Source organism: Coenobita brevimanus, chromosome 57 (assembly GCF_032717465.1).
Source record: "Coenobita brevimanus isolate Jiangsu-jjx chromosome 57, ASM3271746v2, whole genome shotgun sequence".
In the NCBI taxonomy this organism is placed as follows: Eukaryota; Metazoa; Arthropoda; class Malacostraca; order Decapoda; family Coenobitidae; genus Coenobita; species Coenobita brevimanus.
The window spans coordinates 50,694,014-50,721,773 of NC_137010.1; the positions used below are offsets into that span (position 1 = coordinate 50,694,014).

At 42.3% G+C, this 27,760-nt stretch overlaps 1 protein-coding gene across 1 annotated transcript in view; it reads right to left on the reverse strand.

Moving 5' to 3' along the window:
- LOC145401993 (putative glucosylceramidase 4) overlaps positions 1–27,760 on the reverse strand; it is a 175,090-nt gene that overhangs the window by 60,682 nt on the left and 86,648 nt on the right. The window lies entirely within an intron of this gene.

The window sequence follows — 27,760 nt, forward strand, 5'->3', positions numbered from 1 at the left end:
AGGGAGTAAGAAGAGAGTTAATGTGACGAAATGCCTCTGACTCCTCCTTGTTGAGGAGAGCTGTATGTGGGGAACCTCCCCACACATGAGAGTTGTACTCTACACAGGAACAAATACACTTGTGTATAAAAAAAACAACTGCACAAGGGTAAAGAAGGCACGGAGTTGGCTTAGCACACCTAATCGCTTGGAAGCAGATTTTACAAGAGAGGTAATATGATTCTTCCAAGAAAAATCCTGAGAGAATGAAACCCGAAGTATGTTTAAAGATGATGCAGAAATGAGGTGGATATTGTTCAGATTTAAAGGATACTCCTGCGAAAGAATTTGTTGGGTTGAAAGATGTAAAAGAACTAAGTTTTAGATTTTTTTTTTTTTTTTAATAACGGAACAGAGGAAGGAAAAACAAATGAAGATGCATTAAAAACAACAACATTACTTTTACCACAATCAAAGATATGAACCAAGTCAGATAATACATGTGCCATAGCCTCATCCCTTAATTGTCGGAGTAACTGCTGAGGTGGATGCTGCAGGAAGCCGATCAAAAGGTGAAAGGTGGAGTCATCAGCATATGCGTGGTTAGGGTTAGATGTACAGCATAGAAAGTTACTGATGAAAAGAAGGAGGTGAGTTGGAGATAGTACAGAGCCCTGAGGAACACCACTACTGATAACTCTAAAAGAACTGTGGCCACCTACAACAGCAGCTATAGAACGACCAGAAAGGAAGCTGAAGAAGAAGGCACAGATAGAGGGATAGAAAACGTAAGCGGGCAGTTTGAAAATCAAAGATTTATGCCAGACTCGATAGAAAGCCTTTGAGACGTCATGGGCAATGGCAAAGCTTTCGCTAAAGTCCCGAAAGGAGGATGACCAGGAGTCTGAAAGGTAGGAAAGATTACCAGTGGAGCATCCCTGGCAGAACCAATACGGACGATCAGAAAGAAGGTTGTGATAGGCAAGATGCTTTACATTTTTTTGTTATGAATAGACTCGAAAACTTTTGAAACACAGGAGTTAAATCTATTGGGCGATAGTTAGAGGGCTGGGAATGGTCACCCTTCTTTCGGGCAAGCTGAATGATAGCAAACTTCCAGCAAGAAGGAAAGGTACAAGTTGACACAAAAAACGAGAGTTTACCTAGGCAGAGTGTAAGCACAATAGCACAGTTCTTGAGGAAAACAGGAGGAACCCCATCATGACCATATATCTTGTTAGTATTAAGGCCATTGATTGCAGAAAATACATCAATTGAAGAAATTTTAATGTCAACCATGATGAAGTCAGAGGGGGGAAGTGATGAGGGAACAGCACCGGAATCATCTAAGGTGTAACTGGAGGAGAAAGTCTGTAGGAAGAGTTCTGCTTTGTCTGTAGAAGAAATAGTTACAGAGCCATCAGAGTGGAAATGAGGAGGGAAAGATGATGAGGTAAAGTTGTTAGAAAGATTTTTGGCAAGGTGCCAAAAGGAGCGAGAAGAATTTGTGTTTGAAAGTTTAGAGCATTTAGTATGAATGAAATTATTTTTTGCAGAGCAAAGAACAGACTTAGCATGATTCCAAGCAGAACCATAAAAGAGATGAGATTCAGGGGTGGGTTGGCTCTGTTACCTTTTGTAGGCCTTCTCCTTGTTGCAGACAGCATTGGACCAAGCGTGATTAAACCAAGGTTACTTTGCATTAGTCACAGGATATGAGAGAGGAATGTATGCTTCCATACCCAAGAGAATTACCTCAGTACTGCACAAGGCACACTCAGGTGGCTCTCGGTCATGGAAGCAATATAATCATTCCAGGGAAAATCAAAGAAGTACTGCCTGAAGATCTCCCAATCAGTAGCTCCAAAGTGCTGCAACTGACTCATCTTGGGAGAGTCCACAGGCCTTACTGAAGCAACAGGACAGGTTAAGGTGATAAGGTTGTGATCGGAGGATCTCAATGGAGAGAAAAGATTAACAGAATAAGCAAAAGGATTAGTTGTAAGGAAGAGGTCAGGTATGTTGGAACTTCTCCAACATGGTCAGGGATATGGGTAGGATGCTGTACAAGCTGCTCTAGATCATTAAGGATAGAAAAGATACATGCTTGTTCACCAAGTGGATCAGTGAAAGGAGAGGAAAGCCAAAGATGGTGGTGAACATTGAAATCTCTTAGAATGGAGACATAAGAGAAAGGAGAAAGTGGTAGGATATGCTCCATCTTAGAAGTAAGAGAGCCGAAGAATTTTTCATAGTCAGTTGAATAAGAGGATAAATAAAAAGCACAGATATACCGGTATTTAGTCAAGACAGCCGATGCCAAAGAACTGAGAATTCAAAAGATTCAAGTTCAGAAACACAAGAGCAAGATATGTTGTTTCGTACATATACACAACAGTCACGAATGACTTTGAAATGGGTATTGAGGAAGTAGGACGATACAAAAAAGGGTTTGCCATCAGTCGCCTCATATAGCTTAGTCTCATTTTGGATGGGAGGGCAAGGTTGAGAAGAGGAGAGGTGGTGTTCAACAGAAAGAAAGTCAGAGGAAAGGCCGCGTATGTTGCAGATGTGAAGAAGTGAGTCAGACGGTCGTCCCAGGCATCTCACTTGGTCGTCACTGGAAGAGGGAAGGATGGTGGGTGCTTTGATGGTCCCCCCTTCCCCCTCCAGGGGGACTCCGAGGCCTTGTAATGAGATGCCATTTATTCTTTGCTTTAATTTTGAACCGAATGTGTAGTGTGTAATGTATAAGCAGTTTGATGTTAACATTTAGAGGAACTTGCATTAGAGAGCATGCTGGCCTACTCTCTGTGTTACTGAAACACTGAAAAAGGTTCAGCAAAGAGGGATGATTAGAAGCTAGTCCCAAAGGCTGATGAAACGGGAGCTCCAGCTCTCCCTATATTTATCTATCTATCTATCTGTCTATCTATATATATCGGTATTCAAATTGTATAGAAAGGACTTTGATGCATGGTCGTGGAGTGTGCAGACGTGTTTCTCTGGCTCTCCTCTAGCTGCAGGGTTGCCTCACCGGCTTTAGCTTTGTTTTCTCCGCCACTAGGGCGTTTTTCAATAAAGTTAGGTTAGTTAGTACTAATTCTCCTCCCAGCCCTTTAGAGATATAGTAAGTGTCTATATCTGTTTCCTGAGATTGCCTTTGCTTACTCACCTCTGGAGTGTACCCCCCACTGATCGCTCTGGGGTGTGAGTTACACACGGGCGCGTCCTCCCGAGAGTGGTTTGAGAGGGTAATCTCAGATTAGGTGTGTGTTCCCCGGGCAATTCTCCCTTGGTCGTTTTTCTCTTTCTTCCCACTTCCCCCGTGAGGGGGAAGTGGTAACTATGGCGGACGCCACTGCTGCCTCCCTCCCCTTCAGGGGGGGAGGTAGTCCTGACCGACCCCCGACTGTCTCACGGACTGACTACCCCCAGACTGAACGGCCCCAGACACGTACCCGCCTTGACATTAATGTACAAAACGCCGAGTTTGTTTTAATTCATGCGGTTGGTTCCACTTCCCTGTCCAGCCTCAATCCCTTCATTATCAAGAAGGTGATTGATGGATGTGCAGGAGAGGTGGAACAGGTCAAAAAACTTGCTAGCGGAGATCTCCTAGTAAAGACTGCAAATTCGTCCCAGGTTAAGGATTTGATGAAGATGAGCAAATTCCATTGCTATGATGTTGTGCCAACGATCCCTCACTCCATGAATTCCTGCAAGGGAGTCATCACTTGCAGGGACCTCATGGCCATGGAAGAGGACGATATCGTACATGAACTTGCTCATGAAGATGTAATTGAAGCCCGTTTCATCACGAGATTTTCCGAGGGCAGGAGGACGAAAACGGCAACGGTTATATTGACTTTCGGTAAAGTGACTCTCCCAACCCATATCAAAGTGGGGTATGAAATTGTTAACGTAAGGACATACATCCCTAACCCACTTCGTTGTTTACGATGTCAGTTATATGGACACCATGAAAAGTCTTGTCGGGCTTCTCAATCAGTCTGTGGCAAGTGCGCAACACAAGGACATGATGCTGACCATTGCACATCAGAGGGTGTCAGCTGCTTTCACTGCAAGGGTGCTCACTTCACTTCCTCTAGGGATTGTCCCAAGTGGAAGGAGGAGAAAGAGGTCTGTGCGGTGAAGGCGACTGAGGGCATCTCTTTCTACGAAGCAAGGAAAAAGGTGAAGGAGTTGCATGCAACTCCCACACCGAATAGGTCCTATGCTTCGGCAGTGATGTCCCGCCCTGTGATGTGCACTGTGGAGACGCAGACTGATCTCGTGCTTGTTAATCAAGTCACACACTCTACCTCCACCTCCACCTCTAAACCTCCTGTACGATCCAACTCTCTAACTGACCTCCCTAAAGCTTCATCATACTCACAGGCCGCTGCTGCTTCTCAGTCAGTCAAGCCTAAATCGAAGCCTGACAAGACTGTAAAACATAACTTCACCACCCTTTCAAAGCCACGTCCTCATGTCCTCCCTGCTCCTAGCCCAGCGAGGGAGAGGAAGAATAGCTCTTCCTCGGTGGAATCTGGGAGCCTTGTTATTGACCAAAATATGGAGGCTTCCGTCAGCAAGCACCGGGAAAGGTCCCCCGGTAGCCACTCGCCTGGTCGCGGGGGGCATAAAAAAACTAAACACACTGCCCAACCCGTAAATCTTAAACCGCCGCATTCACTATACTACAGTGGAATTGTAGAAGTATTGGGAATAAGTTACACAATATAGCAATCTTGCTTTCTATACACAGGCCAGACGTTGTTTGTTTACAGGAGACGCGCCTGGAGGATCACCCTGATCCTCCACAGTTCAAACACTACCACTCGTATAGAAGATATGAAGGTCACGGAGTAGCCATATACACACATAAATCACACCCACAAACGGAAGTGATTCTAAATTCTACTCTGGAAGCTGTCGCGTGCAGAGTAAAATTTAATAACACGTATCTGTCTATTTGCTCTCTGTACTGTCCTCCACATGGCCCCATTGATAGTGATGCTTTAAATTCACTAGTTGAACATCTCCCTGGGAATAAGTTAGTGTTGGGCGATTTTAACGCCCATCACTATCAATGGGGTAGCTTGAGGATCGATGGTCGTGGGGAGCAAGTAGCCGACCTAATACTACAGTCCAGCCTCTGTCTTCTGAACGATGGTAGAGCGACTCGTGTAGATGATCGTACTGGTAACTTTTCGGCCATTGACTTATCTTTGGCCTCCCCTGGTATACATCAAGAGCTCTCATGGGACCCTTACGATGACTCCTTGGGAAGTGATCATTTTCCCATCTGTCTTTCTTATACACGCGACATCATTTCGGACCCTCCACCTCCAAAATTTAACTATAAGAAAGCAGATTGGGGATCCTTCTCAAGGATCGCCAATTTAGATACATCTGGGGAGACCATAGATGTTAAGGTCGAAAATATAACCCAATCCATATTACACGCAGCTGAGGCTGCTATTCCCAAGACTTCTACAGTTCATGCGAAGCATAGAGCACATTGGTGGACGCCGGATTGCCGACAAGCATTAAGAAAACGCAATAGGAGATACAGGATTTTTGATAGTCAGCCCACTGAGAAAAATTTTATTGCATACAAACAGGCACGGGCTGAGGCAAGGAGAATAATAAGAAGGGCCAAACGTGACTCCTGGCGGTCCTTTGTGTCCACGGTGACTCGTACAACACCATTACGTAAAGTCTGGTCCACTATAAGAATATTAAATAATAAAGGCCCATATTTCCCCATTACCACATTGCAAGTAAATAATAACATATATGACGAGCCCGTGGACGTTGCTAACATCCTCGCCAGGAGTTTTTCTCATGTAAGTAGCTCAGCCAATTATGACCCGCGTTTCCAACATCATAAACGCACGGCTGAGCTACAGATATTAGACTTTGCCACAGAAGACGTAAACTCCCCGTACAACCAAGAGTTTACGCTAGATGAACTGCTCCTTGCCCTTAAATCCTGTAAAGACACCAGCCCTGGACCAGACACCATCACGTACGGTATGATCCAGCATCTTAATCAGGACAACCTGATTAAGATGTTAGCATTGTACAATGAGATTTGGGCGTCTCGAACGTTCCCAAACTCATGGCACTTTGCGCACGTCATACCGATACCCAAAGAGGCTGGTCGTCTTATGAATCCCACTTCATTTCGTCCTATTGTGTTGACTTCTTGTCTATGTAAGGTCATGGAACGTATGGTTAACAATAGGCTTCTTTTTGTTTTAGAATCGAAGAATTTGTTAAATGATCAACAATGTGGCTTCCGTAAATACAGAAGTTCACTAGATCATTTAATGAATTTGGAGCATTGTATTGCAGAGGCATTTGCCAATAAAGAATTCATGATAGGGGTGTTCTTGGACATCCATAAAGCCTATGACATGACATGGCGACACGGTATACTAATGAAGCTCTATGCTTATGGTTTAAGAGGAAATTTGCCTGTTTTTATTTCAAATTTCTTAAGGGACAGAACTTTCTCTGTCAAATTGCCCCGTAACGTAACATCGGATATATTTATCCAGGAAAACGGGGTGCCGCAGGGAAGTGTGCTTAATCCTACCTTATTTAGTATTATGATCAATGATATTCTGTCATCAGCTCCCATCCCGAGGAATCTTAAATACTCGCTCTACGCTGACGATTGTGCAATATGGCACTCTTCCCGTAATGCACAATTTTCGGCTGGGCGGATTCAAGCAGCCCTTGACTCCGTCCACCAATGGGCCTTGCAGTGGGGATTTAAGTTTTCCGTACGTAAGTGTGCCGCTATAGTTTTCACTAATCGTAACGTACCTAATTTGTGCTTAACTTTGGATAATCAGGCGGTACCTTTTCAAAATTCTGTAAAATTTTTAGGAATACATTTTGATCGTAGAATGAATTTTAAACTTCATGTTAATACTTTGCTTGCTCGTTGTGATAAACCGTTAAATGTCCTCAAGTACCTAGCGGGTACTACCTGGGGTGCCAACAGAAAATCTTTATTAATGGTGTATAAGTCCCTTATTCGATCAAAGCTAGACTATGGCGCACAGGTGTATGGCTCGGCATCTGATGCCACATTGAAAGGATTGGATGTGTTGCAGAATAAATGCTTGCGAATGTGTCTTGGAGCCGTCCGGTGTACCCGTGTGGCTCGTATGGAAGTGGAGGCGAATGTGCCTCCCCTCCGTATTCGCCGTGACCACCTGGCATTATCGTATGGGTTAAGAACTTTAAGGAAAAGTAATATCGGCAATGTGGCCTGTACCCCCTACGTCAATACCACCACCTTCTGCGGGGGGTGCGTCGGCCACTTGCCGCTCGCCTCCACTTACTGTCTCAGGAGCTTGATGTGGACCCCAGTGACTGTGACAAGTTGGTGCTTAAAAATATAGCGCCTTGGGAGCCACCCGGCTTTACAGTCGATGTTACATGGCTCCCAGCACCAAAGGCCAAGGCGCCGGAGGCGGAGGTCCACCACTTGTTTCGTAACATCATTATTCGTCACTTGGGGTCCCATCAATTGTACACCGACGGCTCCAAGTCGAGTGAATGTGTGGGTGCAAGTGTGTGGTCGACTGAATGTGCCCTCAGGTATCGGTTGCCGACTCATACATCTGTGTTTACTTCAGAACTTTTTGCTATTGACAAAGCCATAGACTATGCTCTCAATTCTAGGCATGACTCATTTGTCATATTTTCAGATTCAAAATCAGCCCTTCAGGCAATTGCATCTTGCACTACGGACTCTCATGAGATCCAGGGCCGCATCGTTAATAAGTTGCATTCATGCAACAAGTCATTCACGCTGATCTGGGTGCCTGGTCATTGTCGTATCTACGGCAATGAGCAGGCTGACTTACTTGCAAAGTCGGCTGTAGAGCTCGAGGAGACTTGGGACGTTCCTCGTGATCTACGGTCGAGTCTATCTCTCGGAAAGAAATCAATAAATCTTCTGTGGCAAGGTCAGTGGACCAGACTAAATATTCCAACTTGTAAGCCGTACCTGGGCGACTGGGACACTGCCAACCGTCCCAGTCGCCTAGAAGAAAAAGTGTTGGCACGATTACGGCTTAATGCCACCGTTTTAACCCACATAAAACCATATATGGAAAGACGCTTCCCACCGCACTGTGACATCTGTAATGCGGTGTTATCTATTAGTCATATCATCCTGCGCTGTCGGCGATTTATTCGTGAACGTGCTTCACTTATAAATTACTGCGGCGCAGTAGACGTCCCCTTCACCCTTTCCACCATCCTGGGTGATGGGGACATTGTTATGACTGATAAATTGATGGCTTTCTTGAGAGAGACCGGACTGATCAGAGTGATGTGACTTTTTTACTGCGTGGTTATGGTTTTTATGAACAATAAATATGTATATATTGTAATATTAATTAGGGTTGACAGTTGACATATTTTAAATAGTTCCTCCTCCCACCGATCTATTTCTAATATAGATGTCCCCTACATTAAGCCAAGTTCCTCGCCTGACAGTCACCAGCTGATGAGTGCAAGTGTGCAATATAGGAAGGTATTGGGCACTTGCAGTCGATGGTGGTCTGCTGGGCGAGGTTCTTCACTTTTTGTACAAATTATGTAAATATATTATATTATCTTGCTTAAGTTATTCTAATTAGGGACGACAGCTGACGTATATGGAAATGTTCCTGACTCGTCTGGTTCCCTTTCATATATTGATGTCCCCTATATTAGGTTGTGCCTCGACTGACAGTCACCAGGTGATGAGTGCAGGTATGTCATGTAGAAAGGCATTACATATCTGCAGTCGATGGTGTTCTGTTAGTTGAGGTATTTTTACCATTAGTGTAGGTCTAGCTATTTGTCTCTGTAGGATTTAGTATAGGTTAGCGATTTGTCTGTTAGGTGATTAGTTTTAGGGTCTTTAGATTAGTTTGTCTTTATAATATAAGGTATAAAAAATATAAAACCAAGAAAAAATTAAAAAAAAAAAATAAAAAAAAATATAAAGATTAAAATTATTATATATATATATGTACCTTTGCATGAAAGTGTGTCTGTATGTATGCATGGAAGTGTGTATGTGTGTGTGTGTGTGTGTGTGTGTGTGTGTGTGTGTGTATGTATGTATATATATATATATGTTTGTATATATATGTATATATGTTTAAATGTATATACATATGTATATATTCATGGCCTTAATAACCAGGGGCTTCGGCCCCAATGGTTGATAGGCCGGAAAAAAAAAAAAAAAAAAAAAAAAAAAAGTATAGAAATTTTCTATATACACTTGTATATACATTTATATATATATGTGTATATATTATATACATATGTATATATTCATATTCATGTGTATCTATCTATCTATCTATCTATCTATATTTGTCTATCTATAATCTATCTACCTATCTATCTATCTATCTATCTATCTATATACAATTGACCCACATTCAGTCGCATACATAATGACATTGTGTAACTGTTGTGACAAGAGGTCGGAATATTTTCGTTAAAGCAGATAATTTGTGGTTCGTCAGAGCTGATCCCCGATTCGTTTGGTTCATCCAATAATGACAAGAACATAAATATTACGTGTTAATAATGTAAGGCTTTAACTGCCACGTTAATATGAATTAACAGACGTCTAAAGCCACACATAGCCTGTGTTAATGATAAACAACCGTATGTCCTTGCAACAAAAGGTCCAAGTTGCAGTGCGTGTCACGTGACAGCTTACAACAGGATGAAATAGTTGGCAGGCATACCGAAGTACTGTATATTATTGATTTTTGGTGCTTAATACAGAGGTGTATGGTAATATTATTATGATCAATACCTGGCGGATCATTTCATCACTATCTTCATGTTGGTTAGCAGTGGGTGGGGGTGGGGGACGAGGGGGTAAGAGAGGCATTTGGTGGAGACAGGAACCCAGAGATAAGGGTGTTGGAGGTGGGAGCGAGAATGGATGAGAAAAGACATCATATCTTTCAATAGATGTTGTTCACTATACTGTATTACGTGTTTATAATGTAAGGCTTTAATTCCCACGTTAATATGAATTAACAGACGTCTAAAACCAAACACATAGAACGTAAGTGTATAGACAATAACATAATACACAGTTGGTCTTCTTTCATTTTCGTGCCTTTTATGTTGTGGATAACAGTACAGTATTACACATTAAAAACCTTTATATACTTACCATACTCACCCCTACTGGTTTTCATTGTTGATGAAAACATTCAAGACACATTGTAACATCAGCAGCTTTGGCCGTTCCACATCTATCCAACAACGTTTACGCAAGGTATGGGGTACGAGCAGTGGGTGTGGGGTGTTTGACCGCCCGGTTGCTCACCGGCCGTGACTCGGGCTATACTGTGCTTTCGGGTGTACATCCGGGTGCACGATGAGTGACTAAGTGAAAGTGAATCTAGGCCTACTACCCACATAATACGTCAATACCAACTCCAGCTATATGGGCAAGTGGCCCGCTTTCCTGAGGCTCATCCCGCTCACAGGGTGCTCTCTGAACGAGTTAACCGAGGGTGGAGGAGGCCAAAGGGAAGGCCACGTAACTCATGGATGGAGCAGGTCGATCACTCCTGTCGGGAGATACTTAGAGGAGAGGGTTGCACAAAGGGACCTGCATGGGTGGAGTCAGAGGGTGGGTGAAGTTATGCGCCCCGCGACGTTTGCCCCTTCTTGACTGATTGATTACTAAATTTAATATTCAAAAGTCGATGCTGTGGTTGGTCGATTTGAAAGCAGTCGAAGGTTAGCCGCGTCTGCAGCTTAGAATCTGACTTCGTGAAGTCAGAATCGCTTCTCGATTCTGCACATGGCTGAGTCAAGCTGGCTGAACCCGACTTACGTCAGCCGTGAGCCTGGGTTTGGGATCGTCCCAAGCCCGATTTCCAAGTCCGACTCCAGCCTCGTTCTAGCATTTGGGACGTAGTGGGGCAACTAAGTGCAAATTTTGGTGGAATCGTTTGCTTTGTGATACAAACACCAAATTTCGCACAGAGGCTCATCAAGGGTTAGTTAATATAACAATAACGTAAGCCACATGAAAATCAGCCCGTAATGGTAATTATATAAGCTAATGTCATGCACTGCCAGGGTTGTGGCTCAATCGGTAGAGAGGTGGCCTGCATCCTACCGGACCCAGGTTCAAATCTCCGCTGGGGCGGGGAACAGTTTAAGGATTTGAATTTCATTAAATCAGACTTTACCGATCTACCAGAAGACCCGCCGACGTGTCGTAAAAATACCTCCGCTAATACCAATACACCAGTCCTGTATGAGACAGCCCTAGCATGTATTCAATATGGACGGTGGGTGTTTGCGCCGAAGTGGTGACATGTAGAGACGTGTATGGTATGTAGGAGAACTACTGGGCCTTGAGAGCAGGCTGTGAAGTCTATGCCCAGAGTCGGACACATAAAAAAAAGAAAAATGGTGACATCATTGCTCTGAAACCCAGCATAGAGTTCAGTGTCAGCTTCTGTAAAGTAATACAGTTAAATGTCCCAAATGATATCTAATTAGCCTCTATGTCAGTCAGATATCCGCACCTGATGTGCCAGCGTGGGAGAGCCGAGCCAAGGATGATGGGGCTTTAGTCATGTGGATGGTGCACAGATCGCACGGGATTTGAATGACACTGGATGAACAATCGGGCTAGGTGTAGTGCAATTTAATGCATGAACCTAGTTGTATTCCATACAAGAAGGTGCGTATAATTAAGGTGGTCAGAGGATAAACCCTCGGCCTTTAATTGTTTATTACCACATATTCTTGAATATGGCTGATATTAGAGAATCTTCGTCCAAGGGGCAAACAGATTGGAACAAATGTTGTCTTTGTCAACTGCACAAAAAGGAAGATCTTAAATGTCCACCAATTTCACATAGTACAGAACAGGATGGCTACAGTACGAATGCAAAAAATGTCCCTCAGTTCAAAGCAATGAATATTTCACGAATCCTGCTTGATTCCTTCCAATTAGACGAAGGTGACGGTATTGAAGCAACTTTGAGGAGGTGCAGGGCATATATCATCAAAGCTGTAGGCTTATCTTTAACAATACAAAGATGCAAAGGGTGAGAAAAAGACCAGCAACAACCGAAACAAGCGGAGAATGACACCCAAAAGTGCCGAGAAGTAAGTCAAGTGTTTCAGAATGCTTTCTTTGCGAGAAACAGTAACCCATTTCATCCCTTAGACAAGTCATGACAAAACAACTGAATGATAGACTAAGTGAGTGTGCTCGAAACCTGGGTGATGGAAGACTATTGGCAGAACTCAGAACAGATGTTGTGGTCTTGGAATCAAAGTATTATCCTGTTTGTCTGGTGGCTTTGTACAACAGAGAGAGGGCTCATTTCAGGCAACAAGCTCAGGAAAAAGAAAATGAAACAAGGCATGACCACGAAATCAAAGCTATAGCATTTTCTGAACTAATTACTTATATAAATGAAACAAAATTTGTTGGCGGGGGTACTGATCCAGTAATACTGAAGCTCGCCGAGTTGACTACACAGTATAAACAGCGACTTGAGCAACTGGGATTGGAGGGCCAAAATGTCAACCCTTCCAGGTTGAAAGACATTTAATGACACAAATGCCTGAACTAGAAGCTCATTGTAAGGGGCGAGATGTACTCCTCGCCTTTCATAAAGATGTTGGTTATGTCGTAGGTAATGCTGGTGACTACAAAGAAGAGATAGTTCATGTTAAAGCTGCAAAGATCATACGCAGGCGCATGCACGGTCTAATGTCCAAATTTGATGGAAGTTTACAAACAGGATGTCTTGAATCATTCCCTACAACACTTCTTCAATTTATCTGCTTGATTGAGCACGGAGCAGACATTAAATCACAGTTGTAATTTGGTGGATCCAAAACAGCTATTGCTATGACCGAATTACTCCAGTATAACTGTCATGCAAGGATCAGAGAAGCAGCAGCATGTCACAGGCATTCAAAAGACCGACAAGCACCATTTCCTGTTTATGTTGGTTTGTCTGTCTTCGCAAAAATCAGAAAGAAACATCTCACTGAAATGTTCCATGGCAATGGCCTTAGTATTTCATATGTCAGGATGCTAGAAATATCAGCACAATTAGGGGATGCTGTGCTCATCAGCTACGTTGAAGATGGTGTAGTATGCCCTCCTGTCTTAAGGAAAGGGTTATTCACAACAGCTGCCATGGACAACATTGACCATAATCCAACTTCCACGACGGCACAGACATCGTTCCATGGGACAAGCATTTCCGTTTCCAACATCTCAGCTCAGATAACAAAGCTCAGTTACGCTCACCACTGCAAATTCAAGATGGTAAGGTAAAAACAATCCCAGAGCTTCCAGAGTCATTCACTAACATTCCTCCAGCTCACTTCACTGAAAGAATCCTAGACCTGCTGTTACTGTGTCTCCAGATGTCTCAGCACTATTTTATTTATTCAGTCTTGGCACCTGAATATGAAAAGGTGATTCATTGAAGAAGTGAATGACTTTGTACAAGTAATATGGTCCTCCTACCATGCAAAAAGAGAAATTCAAATTTGAAGTATGCATCACATTCTTATATGCCTTTACTTAGAGATGAAGCTCATTCTGTGGATACAATTAAACATGTGATGGCGAAAATTAAGGAAACAATTTGCTTAATTCAGGACAAGTACCTGTCATAACTGTAGACCAGCCAATTTATACAGCAGCTAAGCAGATTCAGTGGCAGTGGACAGAGTTCTATAGTGAGAAGTTTGTTCTCATGTTTGGTGGTCTCCATACAGAGATGGCTGCCCTGAGGCCCATGGGAACACTACTTCGGGGCAGTGGGTGGACGGGTGCTCTCGTTGAGTCTGGTGTTGCATCTCAAGGTACAGCAGATTCATTCTTGTTAGTCTCTAGTGTCACAAAGGCATATCAGGCACACCAGATAGCAGCCTGCAGTCTCTGCAAGCACTTGACTGCAGCTTATGAGGAATACCTAAAGAGGCTGTCGAGAAGTCAATTGATTCATTGAATCTGGAAGACTGGTGTGGAATGAGCAAACAGTGGAATCCCAAATTTCAGTTTTGGTACCTGATGTTGACAATGGAACTGCCCATCTTTACGCTAATTCGGTCTTTCAGAGAAGCAAATTTTGGTGTCTGCTGTAAAGCCCTCACTGAGCTGATACCGTATTTTTTTGACAACAGCAATGCGAATTATGCTCGTTGGCATTCTATACATCCCAGAGACATATTATCACTTGAAAAGCAACGCCCAGATGTGGCGAGAGAATTCTCTGGAGGGAACTTTGTTGTCCACAGATTAAACAGACTGTTCTCACCCATGGCAATAGACCAAGCCCATGAACAGGCAAATGCTGTTATAAAGAGTGATGGAGGAGCCACTGGCGTCACTCAAAATCCATCAGCACTCAAAAGATGGATGGTTGCTGTGCCTGAAGTGAGTCGGCTTGTTCAGGAGTATGAGAAATCATCAGATGTCAAGAATGAAGCTCAACATAGCGAACATCATGATCGGACACAAAAGACTCAAAAGGTATTTGTTGAGAGAAAAGTAAAGCAAATCACTGTTATAGAGGAGTTTGACAATCCTTTACAGGAAGAGTCAGATAACCTTCTTACCCTTGACACAAAGGACATTGTCAGTCCTGACAGTGCTGCATAAGTAGCCACACACTATGAGAAAGGTGCATGTCAGCGTCATGCATTCATGAAAGCACTTAAATCCGAGGTTTAATGAACATTTTACCAGCCAGTAAAGAAGAACAAAGTTGACTTCTTAAAAACAGAAGCACATTCAACCAGCTCTACTGAAAAGACACTGAAGGAGGACTTCAATCTTTTCTCTCAACTTTCCATCTCCTGCCAAAGAAGGAAGTATGACTTTATAGATTTTTTTTTTTTTTCAGCATGAAATCAATCCATTCCTTGTCTCTCTCAGAGACAATGGACAGTTATGTAACCAAAAATCTCAACTGGTTGAGATCCTTGAATCCAAAGTCAAGATGCCAAATCTTGAACCAGCAGCAGATGTTATGGTCATCGATGGCTCAGCACTAGTGAATGCCTTGGCGCCCCATGCATCAAAACTTTCGGTCAGTATGCCATGCACGATATTATTCCTGCAATCAACGCTTATGCCACAAAGTATAAGCGTTCAGATATAGTTTTTGATGTTTACTTTCCATCTAGTCTGAAGGCTGAGGCAAGAACAAAGCGAGGGCAGGGAATGAGAAGGAAGGTGACAGATTTCACCAAAACACCCAATAATTGGCAAAACTTTCTGCGAGACAACACCAACAAAACGGAGCTCTTTCGTTTTCTAGCAGACAAAATTGTTGGCGCCAAACAACAAATACGATCATTGTGACCATAGGGGACAATCCACAGTTCAGTCAAGCATAAAATGTCTGAAACCTTCCAAAAGTGGTGAACAAATCTATCCTACAAACCCAGATGTTGTGAAAATAGAATCTCCATGTTTCAAAACATAGGAATTGACCCCTCAAAGATTAGTTTTGTACAGTTTGTCTTGATTATATGAAGATTTTTTTTTTTTTTGTGAGGAAGAAAGAACCAAAGGCTAGGAGGCCACATAACAGTTCCTTCCAAGAAAAAAAAAAAAAAAATACAAAAGAGAGCCAAATTCAAGATCCGTTCATTTCGAGATGCCTGGACACACTGCATTTGAAAGACTGGAGGTCATAGGAAATAGGAAATATAGACAGAGGGAGACAGCTCCAGAGTTGACCTGTTGCATAAATGAGGGAATGGGAGTAACGGTTAACTCTTGCATTGGAAAGCTGGACAGAAAAGGGATGAGAGTTTGTTGCTAGACTGATACAACGCACCCGTCATTTAGGTGGAGGGATGCAAGCAGACAGTTCAGAGGAGCACTGACCATGGAGGTAACGATAGAAATGAGATAAAGATGCAACAGTGCGGTGAAGAGACAGAGGTTGAAGGGAGCCAGTAAGAGGAGGAGAGTTAATGTGATGAAAAGCCTTTGACTCCACCCTATTGAGAAGAGCTGTATATGGGGAGCCGCCCCACGCATGAGAGTTGTATTCTAAACAGGGGCGAATAAAACCCATATTATAAAGTCAACAACTGTGCAGAGGTAAAGAAAGTATGGAGACGGCTTAGCACACCTAATCTCTTGGAAGCAGATTTTATAAGAGATGTAATATGATCTTTCCAAGATAAATTCCGAGTGAATGAATCCCCAAGCATGTTCAAGGATGATGAAGGATTGAGCTGGATATTATTAAACATTAAAGGGTACTCCTGTGGAAGTTTTTGTCGGGTTGATAGGTGTAAGAACTGCGTTTCTGATGCATTAAAAACAACAAGATTATTTTTACTCCAGTCAGAGATACTAGCCAAGTCAGACATTAGGTGTGCCATAGCCTTCATCCCTTGTTTGTTGAAGTAACTGCTGAGATGGTCGTTGCGGGAACGAAATGGAAAGGTGGAGGGTGGAATCATCAGCGTACTAGTGGATAGGGTTAGATGTACAGCTTAGAAGATCATTGATGAATAAAAGGAAGAGAGCTGGCGATAGGACAGAACCCTGAGAACACAACTGTTGATAGATCTAAGAGAAGAACGATGGCTGTCTACAACAGCGGCTATAGAATGACCAGAAAGGAAACTATAGTTGAAGGCACATATAGAAGGATAGAAACCATAAGAGGGCAGTTTGGAAATTAGAGATTTATGCCAGACTCGATCGAAAGCCTTTGAGATGTCAAATGCAATGGCAAAGCTTTCACCAAAGTCCCGAAAGAGGATGACCAAGAGTCTGAAAGGTAGGTGAGAAGATCGCCAGTGGAGCGTTCCTGACGGAACCCATACTGATGATCAGAAAGAAGGTTGTGAGAGGAAAGATGCTTTAAAATTTTTCTGTTAAGAATAGACTCGAAAACTTTTGAGACACAAGATGTTAAAGCAATTGGGCGATTGTTAGAGGGTTGGGAATGATCATCCTTCTTTGGGAATGGCTGAATGAGAGGAAACTTCCAGCAAGAAGGAAAGATACAAGTTGACAGACAAAAGCAAAAGAGTTTACCTAGGCAAGGTGTGAGCACAGAAGCACAGTTCTTGAGGACAACAGGAGGGACTCCATCAGGCCCATGTGCCTTGTTAGTATTGAGGTCAATGAAGCCAGAAAATACATCAGTTGAAGAAATTTTAATGTCAGCCATGAGGAAATCAGAGGAGGGAAGTGATGGAGGAACAGCACCGGAATCATCTAAGGTGGAATTGGAAGAGAAAGTCTGAGTGAAGAGATCTGCTTTATCTGTAGAAGAAATAGCTACAGAGCCATCAGAGGAGAAAAGAGGAGGGAAGGATGATGAGGTAAAGTTGTTAGAAAAGTTTTTGGCAAGGTGCCAGAAGGAGCGGGAAGAATTCGAGTCGGAGAGTTGAGAACAGATGAAATTATTTTTAGTAGCGCGAAGAACAGACTTAGCACAATTCCGGGCAGAAACATAAAAAAGATGTGATTCAGGGGTGGGTTGGCTCTGGTCCCTTTTATAGGCCCTCTCCTTGTTGCTGACAGAATTAGAACAAGCGTGATTAAACCAAAGCTTTCTTGCATTAGTTAAAGGATATGAGAAAGGAATGTATGTTTCCATGCCCGAGAATAACTTCCATAGTGAGCAACACACACTCAGATGGCTCCCGGCCATGGAAGCAATAATCATTCTAGGGAAAATCAAAGACCTGAGAGGCAAGGTATAGCCTGAGGGCCTCCCAATCCGCAGCTCCAAAGTGCCACAGTCGATGTTTCTTTGGAGGGTCCACTGGCTGTACCAGAGTGATAGGACAGGTTAAGGTAATAAGGTTGTGACTGGAGGAACTCAATGGAGAGAAAAGATTAACAGTGTAAGCAGAAGGATTAGTTGTAAGGAAGAGGTCACGTATCTTGGAGCTCTCTTTAAGGCAGTCAGGGATACGGGTAGGGTGCTGTACAAGGTGCTCTACTGTAGGTCATTCAGGATAGAAAAGATGTAGACTTGTTCACCAGGTGGATCAATGAAAAGAGTCGAGTGCCAAAGTTGGCGGTGAACATTGAAATCTCCTAGAATGGAGATTTCAGGGAAAGGGGAAGTGGATAGAATGTGTTCCACCACAGAAGTAAGATAGTCAAAGAATTTTTGATAGTAGAATTAGGGGATAAGTAAATAGCGCAGATATATTTAGTCAGAGAATGACAGGAGAGCCGAAGCCAGAGAGTAGAGAATTCAGAAGAATAAAGTTCAGGAACACGAGAGCAAGATAAGTCACTGCGTACATAGACACAACACCTTTGGCTTTGAAATGAGTATAGAGAAAGTAGGAGGATTCAGAAAAAGGTTTGCTGTCAGTTGCCTCAGACAGGTGAGTCTTGGTTAAAAGAGAAGGTGAGGTTTAGAGGAGGAGAGGCGATGTTCAACAGAAAGTAAGTTACAGGTAAGACTGCGAATGTTGCAGAAATGAAGAAGAATTGAGTCAGTTCCAGGCAAGTCGAGGAATTGCCACCGGGAGATGTGCGGATGGTGGGGGCATTTATGGTCCCTCCCCCTGGGGACTCTGAGGCACAGTTTATGTCCGCCATTTTCCTTTTTTAAATTTTGAAAAGGAAGTGTATTGTGTACTGTGCATGTAGTTTGGTGTTGAAGTTAGAGAAACTTGCACTGGAGAGCATGCTGGCCTACTTTCTGTGTTACTGAGACACTGAAAAAGTTCAGCAGAGGGGGATGGTCAGGAACTAGTCCCGGGGGCTGATGAAACGGGAGCTCCAGCTCTCCCTGTCATCAGCTTTCCATCCAACTTGGGAGTACTGCCCTGCTTGACTGATGCTACAATCCAGTAGCCATAATTTGGTGACCATCTTGAAAAATGGCGGCCATACTGGATTTTCGTTTGGCTAACATTAATTTCTTACTAAGCACCGTAAAGGTGAACAACATGCAAAATTTCATGCTCGTATCACCATCTGGACGATTTTGCACTTAGATGCCCCGCTACTGCATGAAAGCGCCTAGCTGATAATTGTGTGTTACCAGAAGAGTTTCATATTGCACAATCATCAGCCTAGATTTAGTATTGAAGATTCCTCGGGATGGGAAATGATGACAGAATATCACTGATCTATTTATCTATCTATTGCCAGACGCCTTAATCCCGTAAGGGGTGGCCACAAACAAATGGCCTCCATGTCGCCCTGTCCCCCATTATGTCACTGCCCTTCCCCCCATCTCATATCCCTCTCTCTCATATACCTCTCCTTTCCATCCCTCTATCTCATCCTCGGCCTCTCTCTTCCTCCCCCCCCCTCCACCTAACTCTCATACACTCCTCGTTAGTCTCTCGCTCCCCATTCTCTCCATAAAACCACCTCATTGTACTTCTAACGCTTTCTGTCATATCCAGATCCACACCACACACTCCTTCAGTTCTTCATTTGTCAGTCTGGCTCTCCATGTAACTCACAAATGCTCCTGTAACTCCATATGCTCCCAAAGAAACGCTGTACCAGTTTGCGTTAGATCCCACGCCTTCACTATTAGGCCAGATATCCACCTGTGTTGACTGTAATGGTGTATAACATTGATCATAATTTAAATAATAGTCAAGCTGTGTATGTGTGTGTTTTTCTTTGCGTTTGTTCGTTTCTTTAACGAGTTCTTTCAACCTAATTATTTTCGACCCAATTATTTTTGCATTAGGTCGGGAAAAGCCCAGGGAGTGTCAAAAAAAAAAAAAAAAAAAAAATGGTGATCGCGAGCAGTGGGTCGGCGCAAAGTCGTCGGGATTCGCGACACGCGAAAATGTGAATATATATATATATATATATATATATTAGTAAGATTTGGTTATTGTGGGTTCGATAACGATAAGGAAAGAATGAAAATAGTATCTGCAAACATTTTGTGATAGAATGGCTATTATTAAGTTCCGCTAATTTTTGCCGGCAAGTACTAGTACTAAACATTGTGAGACCAATTAGCCCTGAGGCACCCCGTTTTCTTGGATAAAAACATCCGATGTTACGTTGCGAGGCAGTTTGACAGAGGAAGTTACCCGCGTACTGAGCCACTGGTGTACCATTTGATGTCTTTCCTAGCGTGTTGATACACTGATGGTGCAATAATGAGTAATAATTTGTTTTCACACTTCCATGTATTTCACCTGCACGAATATTGGCTGGGCAGATTTTTTGTTGCTGCTCCAACAGTAGAAGACATGTTGAATAGGATAATGATATAAGATTAGAGAAATGCCTATTTAGTTGGAGAATATATATCAGACTTCGAGTAGTGACTATTACATTTCATTTAGATGTCAAACAATACTATTAATTACACAAAAACATTGAAAAACAACTCCGTGTTGCAGAACTAGGGCCATGAGATGCAAATACACATTTCTTGAAAAAACAAAGAGTAAATTTACTAATGATAATTATTTGTGATTTTTTACTGGAAGAAAAAATGGAGTAACCACTTTTGTTTCTAATAGTTCTACATTTACTTTGTTAGGAAACAACAAAAAAAGATAAGTGCTGGATGTTTCTGGTTATTAAACTTTTTTAATAATTATAAATGATTAATTATAACCAATACCTGTAATTATCCCTGGCTGGATACTGATGATTACTATTACGGCATTCAACGTAGCCACCTATCATTATGCTTGGTTGCAAGAAACACTGTCTTCAGTGATGAAAACAAAAAAAAAAACTTTAGAAGGCTGGTGAAGAGATTAGAAGGAGGAAAAATGAAAAAGAAACAAGATAATAATAAAAAAGGTAGTGTTGGACCTTTGCTTGGACTTCCTTCAATTACCTAAATAGCTAAGTGCCACCTGGAACTTCACGACAGAGAATGAGATGGTAACAAACCAAAGAAAACGGAAGCGCCTGGTAAGGTGAGCGGAAACTGCGCTACCTGCGACAAAGTAGTACACTACCTCAGTGATCCACCGGTGGTGCAACATCCAACATGAGAAGAATATGTCAGGATACCATGTGTTGGGCCACCAGTGACACACTACTTTTATGAAGGCATATCCCTCATTGGTACTCAGTAAAGTGACATAAATCCTCTCACTGTGATAGCTCCTTTCAGACTGGTGGAGAGAGTTCTGAAGTGAAACGCGGCCTCGGAGAGAACTCATATTGCCGAAACGCGGGTAACATGTTAAGAAGCTGAAAATAAAAATAGGCAAATTGTCTCTTAAACCATAAGCATAGAGCTTCATTAGTATACTGTGTCGCCATGTCATGTCATAGGCTTAATGGATGTCCAAGAACACCCTTATCACGACTTCTTTAGTGACAAATACCTCCGAAATGCGATGTTCCAAATTCATTAAATGGTTTAGTGAACTTCTGTGTTTACGGAAGCCACATTGTCGATCATTTAACAAATTTTTCCACTCTAAAACAGAGAGAAGCCAATTATTAACCATTAATTCCATGACCTTACATAAATAAGAAATCAACACAATAGAACGAAAGGAAATGAGTTTCATAAGAGGACCAGCCTGTTTGGATGTCGGTTGACATGCACTAAGTGCCATGAGTTTGGGAACGTTCCGGACGCCCAGAGCTCATAGTTCTATGCTAACAGCTTATTCAGGTTTTCTTGATTAAGATGCTGGATCATACCGTGCGTCATCGTATCTGGTCCAGTACTAGTGTTTTTACAGGATTTAGGAGCAAGAAAAAGTTCATTCATCGCAGACTCTTCAGTGTACGTAGAGTCTACGTCATCTGCGGCAAAGCCTAAAACTTGTAGCTTAGCCATGAGTTTATAGTCTTGGAGTCGCTGGTCGTACTTGACTACCTACTCACGTGAGAAAATATTGTGAAGATATATATATATATATATAAATATATATATATATATATATATATATATATATATATATATATATATATATATATATATATATATATTCAGTCCATTTTTTCCTACAGTCCATATCCCCTCTGGCCCTATTCCTCACAGAACCACAAATCTCACCGTCTACTGAAATATCCCCATATTGTTTTCCCGGTTACCATCTCCTCACAAACTTCCCTAATAAGGGTGGCACCTGTTGTTATATCAAATCCCAATATGCAGTTGACACCATTTTAAACTTCACTTCACTCAGTTTTGATTACTCATTGTATAAACTAAATTGTCAAAATATTACCAAATATATCTGTGTAGTCTACCGCTCCCCCAGTGCTTCTTCTGAACCCAGTGTATTTGATTCTATTTCCACACAGTTGAGTAACCTTAACCTTGCCTTTAACACCGAAATTACCATTTTGGGTGATTTTGATATACATAATGTTGAATGGTTATTGTATTCTGCCAGGACTGACGATGTTGGTCTAGAGTGCGAGCTGTTTGCAGAATCATTTAATCTCACGCAACTGGTAAAGCAACCAACCAGAATACCTGATAATCCTGATCATAATGCGCATCTTTTGGATCTGTTCCTGACAAATAATCCGGATCAGTACAGGATAGAGGTATTGTCCCCACTTGGATCCTCGGATCACAATCTCATCAAAGCCTCATTAGTTAATCCCCCCAAACCTCCCCATTCTGAACCTGTCAGGGTGACCCGATGGCACTTTGATAGGGCAAACTGGGATGAATTTAAAAATTATCTTGCTGACATTCCATGGCAGTCATTCTTCTCTAAAGATGTCATTTCTACCCAGTCCCACATTTGTGACTTAATACTAGCTGGTATAGATTTATTCATACCAAGTCAACAGTTCACTAAAAGATCGAACTCTCAAAAATGGTTTGATAGCAACTGTGCCAGAGCAACAGCCCAAAAGTCATTAGCATATAACTATTACTTAAAATAAAAAACATCTGAATCACTCTTTCAATTTAAAATTGCTAGAAACCATGCAAAATCTGTAACAAATCTTGCTAAATCAAACTTTCTTCAAAACCAAGCATCAAAACTACTTAACAGCCCTAATGACAATAGAATATTCTGGTCAACTCTCAATTCTTTCAATAATAACTTTAACAAGTCATCATCCATTCCCCCACTAAAATCTCCAGATGGCAACATTACAAATGCCCCGCGTGGGAAAGCAAATATCTTTGCCAGTACATTTGCCAGAAATTCTACCTTAGAGGAAGCCAGCCAGAACGTCTCAGCACTAGAACTTGACTCACCCGAAATTGTTCCACTTAAAATACAGACAGGATACGTGAAATTCATCCTAGACAATTTACCTACCAACAAAGCTCCAGGCCCAGATGGAATTCCGCCAATTGTTTTGAAAAAGTGTTCCCCAGAACTTGCCTCTGTTCTTGAAAAATTATTCAGACAATGCATACCTACTTCTTCATTCCCTAATTCATGGAAAGAAGCCAATATCCACCCAATTCCAAAGAAAGGAAGTTCCTCTGACCCCTCTGATTACAGACCAATAGCTGTCACATCTTCTCTTGGTAAGGTTTTTGAAACTTTAATTAATAAGCACATAATTAAACATCTTGAATCCAACAACATAATTAGTGATAGACAATATGGTTTTCGCCAAGAAAGATCCACCATTGACATACTCAATCTCTTGACTCATACCATCCATCAATCAGTTGACCTACATGGAGAAACTCACGCAGTAGCCCTGGATATTTCTAAAGCTTTCGATAGAGTATGGCACTGTTCCCTATTGTCCAAACTCCCTTGCTATGGACTAAACTCTTTTGTTCCTTTGATTTCCTCATATCTCAGCAACAGAAAAACAAAAGTAAAAGTAGATGATGTATATTCCAATTTCCACTCAATTAACGCCGGCGTGCCGCAGGGATCAGTTCTGGCACCAACCCTGTTCCTTGTTCATATTAATGATCTCTTATCTGTCACCCACAATCCCATCCATTCATATGCAGATGACTCAACACTTCATAGTTCATTCACACTCAGACATCCATTTACAAAGTCTGATATCTCTAACTCTCAGCTCAGTACAACGATCTCTTTAAATCAAGACTTATCCACGATCAGTGAATGGGGACAAAATAACTTTGTCTCAGTTAGTGCTAGTAAAACTAAATATATACAATTTACTAATAGACAGGTATTGCCAGAATCGTATATTACCTTAAATACTACAAATATTCCCATTTCCAAAAGTATTGAAATTCTCTGCGTCACGCTTAACAATGCCCTCAGCTGGACCTCTCATGTCAGATCACTTGTTAAAACCGCCTCAACGAAACTTGAATTATTGTACAGAGTCCGTAACTTCTTCATTGACGAGCCGTTAGCTATAATTTATAAGAGTCATGTGTGCTCTCAGCTTGAATACTGCTCACCCTTGTGGAATGGATGTGGAGAGGTTGCATTAAAACAACTAGACAAAATTCAGAACAAAGCTGTTAGAATTATTAATAACCCTGCTATTACTAACAAACTACCTCCCCTACAATTAAGAAGGAATGTTGCCTCCCTTGCGTTATTTTACGGATATTTTTATAGCAAATGCTCACACGAAGTTGCGTCCATTGTGCCACCTCTCCATGCCTTCCATCGTGCTACGCGGGGATCTGGCAGTGCTCATGATTGGAATGTCACTCAGCCATACTGCAGAACTTCTGCCTATCAGAATTCTTTCATTCCCCGAACTTCATCTCCCTGGAACTCGCTTCCTCAGAGCTGTTTCCCTCCAAACTTCAACCTACAGCTGTTCAAGTCTAACTGTTACAGATATTCTATGAAAAGAGGACACCAGTAATCTGGTGCATGGATTTGTTTTGTTTTTATTCATTTGTTTTTTCTTCCTCTGTTCTGTTGTTTAATATATCTATCTATCTATCAATCTATCTATCGTTTCGTTTTGCTTCGTTTATTAAAGCTCGAACATGCTTGCATGGCGGCTGTCTATGCTGCTCGATCTCTGGCAGCCTTCCTATTATGTCCCTTATTCCTGAGGTCACACTCTATGACCTCGTCCCAGGTCTTTTTCGGTCTGCCTCTAGCAACCCTACCTCGAATGTTAACACTTCTCACTTTCTGCACCCAACTGTCATCCCACATCTTCTTCACATGCCCAAACCATCTCAGTCTACCTCTCCTTGTCACAACCCTAATACACTCCAGTCTCATCCTTCCTCTTAACTCTTCCATCGTAAATCTAAACCCCCCAGGCCTCACATTCAAGGACGCACTGCACATCCACCTTATCATTGTCATGTATGTACGTTTGAGCCTGCGAATATCCTCTTCCTTTACTGCTCTCGTCTCATCACCTTACCGTATTACACTGCTAACACAGGCCGCATACAAAGATCCTTTAGAACGGAGGGAGAGCCCTCTCAGTGTCAAGAGAGGCATCATCTCCCTGAACTTCTTTCAACCAAACCCCACTCTTGCCACAGAGCTAGGTCTAGCTCCACCTCCAGCACATAACATGTCTCCCACATAACAAAACTCTTCCACACACTATAGAAACTCACCAACAAGACTAATCCTTTCACGCCTGACAATCTCCATGCTCTCCCCGACACACCGCAAACACATTGAAATCTGCATTATCTAGCAGTCTTCTTCTAATACCACTACATCTCTTATGCACCTACTTATCACAAAAACTGCATAAGATGGAAGTACTTCCCACTCCCTTGTGGCATACCATGCATGATCACTCTCCCTCATTGACAGTACCGCCACCAGCCCTAGATACCATCACCTTTGTTACATCTGCATTTACTCTCAAACCCTTGTGTGTGTGTGTGTGTGTGTGTGTGTGTGTGTGTGTGTGAAAGTTTTGGTGGTGTATGGTAATGGTTGCAGTGTGTGATGTGTGCAGTACCGGTATGTGGTTCTGGTGATGCGGTGTTGGTAATGGTGTGTGGTGATGGTAGTGATATTTCGTATCTATGATGGTGTTGATGATATTATCCACCTATCTTTTTTTAATTTATCTGCCGGTCAATCTATCTTTGTATCTATCCATCTATCTACATATCTATATCAGTCAGTCTATCTGTTTATATGCCACGTACTGTACATTCATGACGGTACTTGTGGTGATGTGTGCGAATCGCTGTGATGTATAATAATCAAGAACCGTGTATGAGGGTGGTAATATGGTGTGTAGTGATAGCAATGATGTGTTGTATGTATGACGATGTTAATGGTGTGATATTTAATGGTGGTGGTGTGGTGACGTCGACAGTAGCAGCAGTGTGAGGTGGTGATGAAAAGTATTGGTGGTAATGTGAATGGGGATAATGGTGTGCGGTTTGGCGATGATGGTGGTCGTGTGTGGTGATGGTGGTGTGGTTGGCAGTAGTGATGGGAGTGTGGTGATGCTATGACCATGGTTTGGGATATGATGAGGTGCGGTGGTGGTGATGTGTGTAGTTATGGTTTTGTATATGGTGGGTGATGATGACTGCATGGTGTATGGTAATGATGGCTGTGTGTAATTATGATGTACAGTGACGGTATGTAGCGATGGTGATAATGAGGGTAGTGATGAGTGATAACGGCGTGGTATGCAGTATAGTGATGGTGTGTGGTGGTTGTAATGGCGAATGATGAATGTTGTCGTGTACGTGACATTATGAATGTGGTATGTAATGATGGTGGTGGTGTGTTATGTGGTGTGATGGTGGTGTATGGCAGTGGTTTGGCAATGCTAAAATATATGACGGTATACATTTCTAAAAGTATTCACGATGTTAGACAGTGGAGGAGATAAGGTCAGTGAACTGTCAGCACGTGGGGCTGGATAACTCTGGTAATGCATATAGGGAGTGTGCGTTAGGAAAGCTGCAGAAATGTGTGGTGTCGCGAGGTTAGGAACTAGTGGGAATGAATACAGGTATAGATTATGATATTCAAGCAACCATACCATCCTTCGTGCTGTACTTACGAACAAACTGATAAGTGCAGATTGAAGTATTAGATGAGGAAACTCCTTAACATATTTTTCTAAGCGATTTATCTTGCTTATCATACGTTACTATTCTGTGTGTCCTAAATCATTCTAATATCGCATTACTCTTAATAAGTAAGGCAGAAAAAGATATTAACCAGTCGGATAAAAAAAAAATAAAAAGTCTGAGAAAGAGGTGCCAGGAAGTTTCCTTAGCCAACCAGAACATGATCTAAAGAGTGCGGACGTATGAGAGACGCAGTGGACGTAAATACGTGTTTATGTGTGTGTGTGTGTGTGTGTGTGTGTGTGTGTGTGTGTGTGTGTGTGTGTGTGTGTGTGTGAGTGAGTGAGAGAGAGAGAGAGAGAGAGAGAGAGAGAGAGAGAGAGAGAGAGAGAGACTGTTTGAGTGGCGATTAATAATAAATTGACAAGTTTTTGAAAGTGAGTGTGAATAAATGTGAGAGTGCATGAAAGCGTGAAGGTGAATGAGAATGTAAGAACATGAGTAAATGAGTGAGCGTAAGTGGGTGAATGGAAGAAACTGGGTAAGTGTGAAGAAGCAAAAGAGAGATGGTGAGTGTGAGAGTAAGTGACTTTGTGAGTGACAGTGTAAGTGAGTGTAACTGCCAGTCAGCGAGTAAGAACAAGGGTATAAGAATGAGTGCAAGTATGACAGAGAAGAAAGTATGTGAGTGAATGAAAATGTGGTTACTGGTGAGTGTGAGAATGTGCTGCAGAGAGCGGGTGGTACGGTATGAAAGTAAACGGAGTATGTGTGTGTGTGTGTGTGTGTGTGTGTGTGTGTGTGTGTGTGTGTGTGTGTGT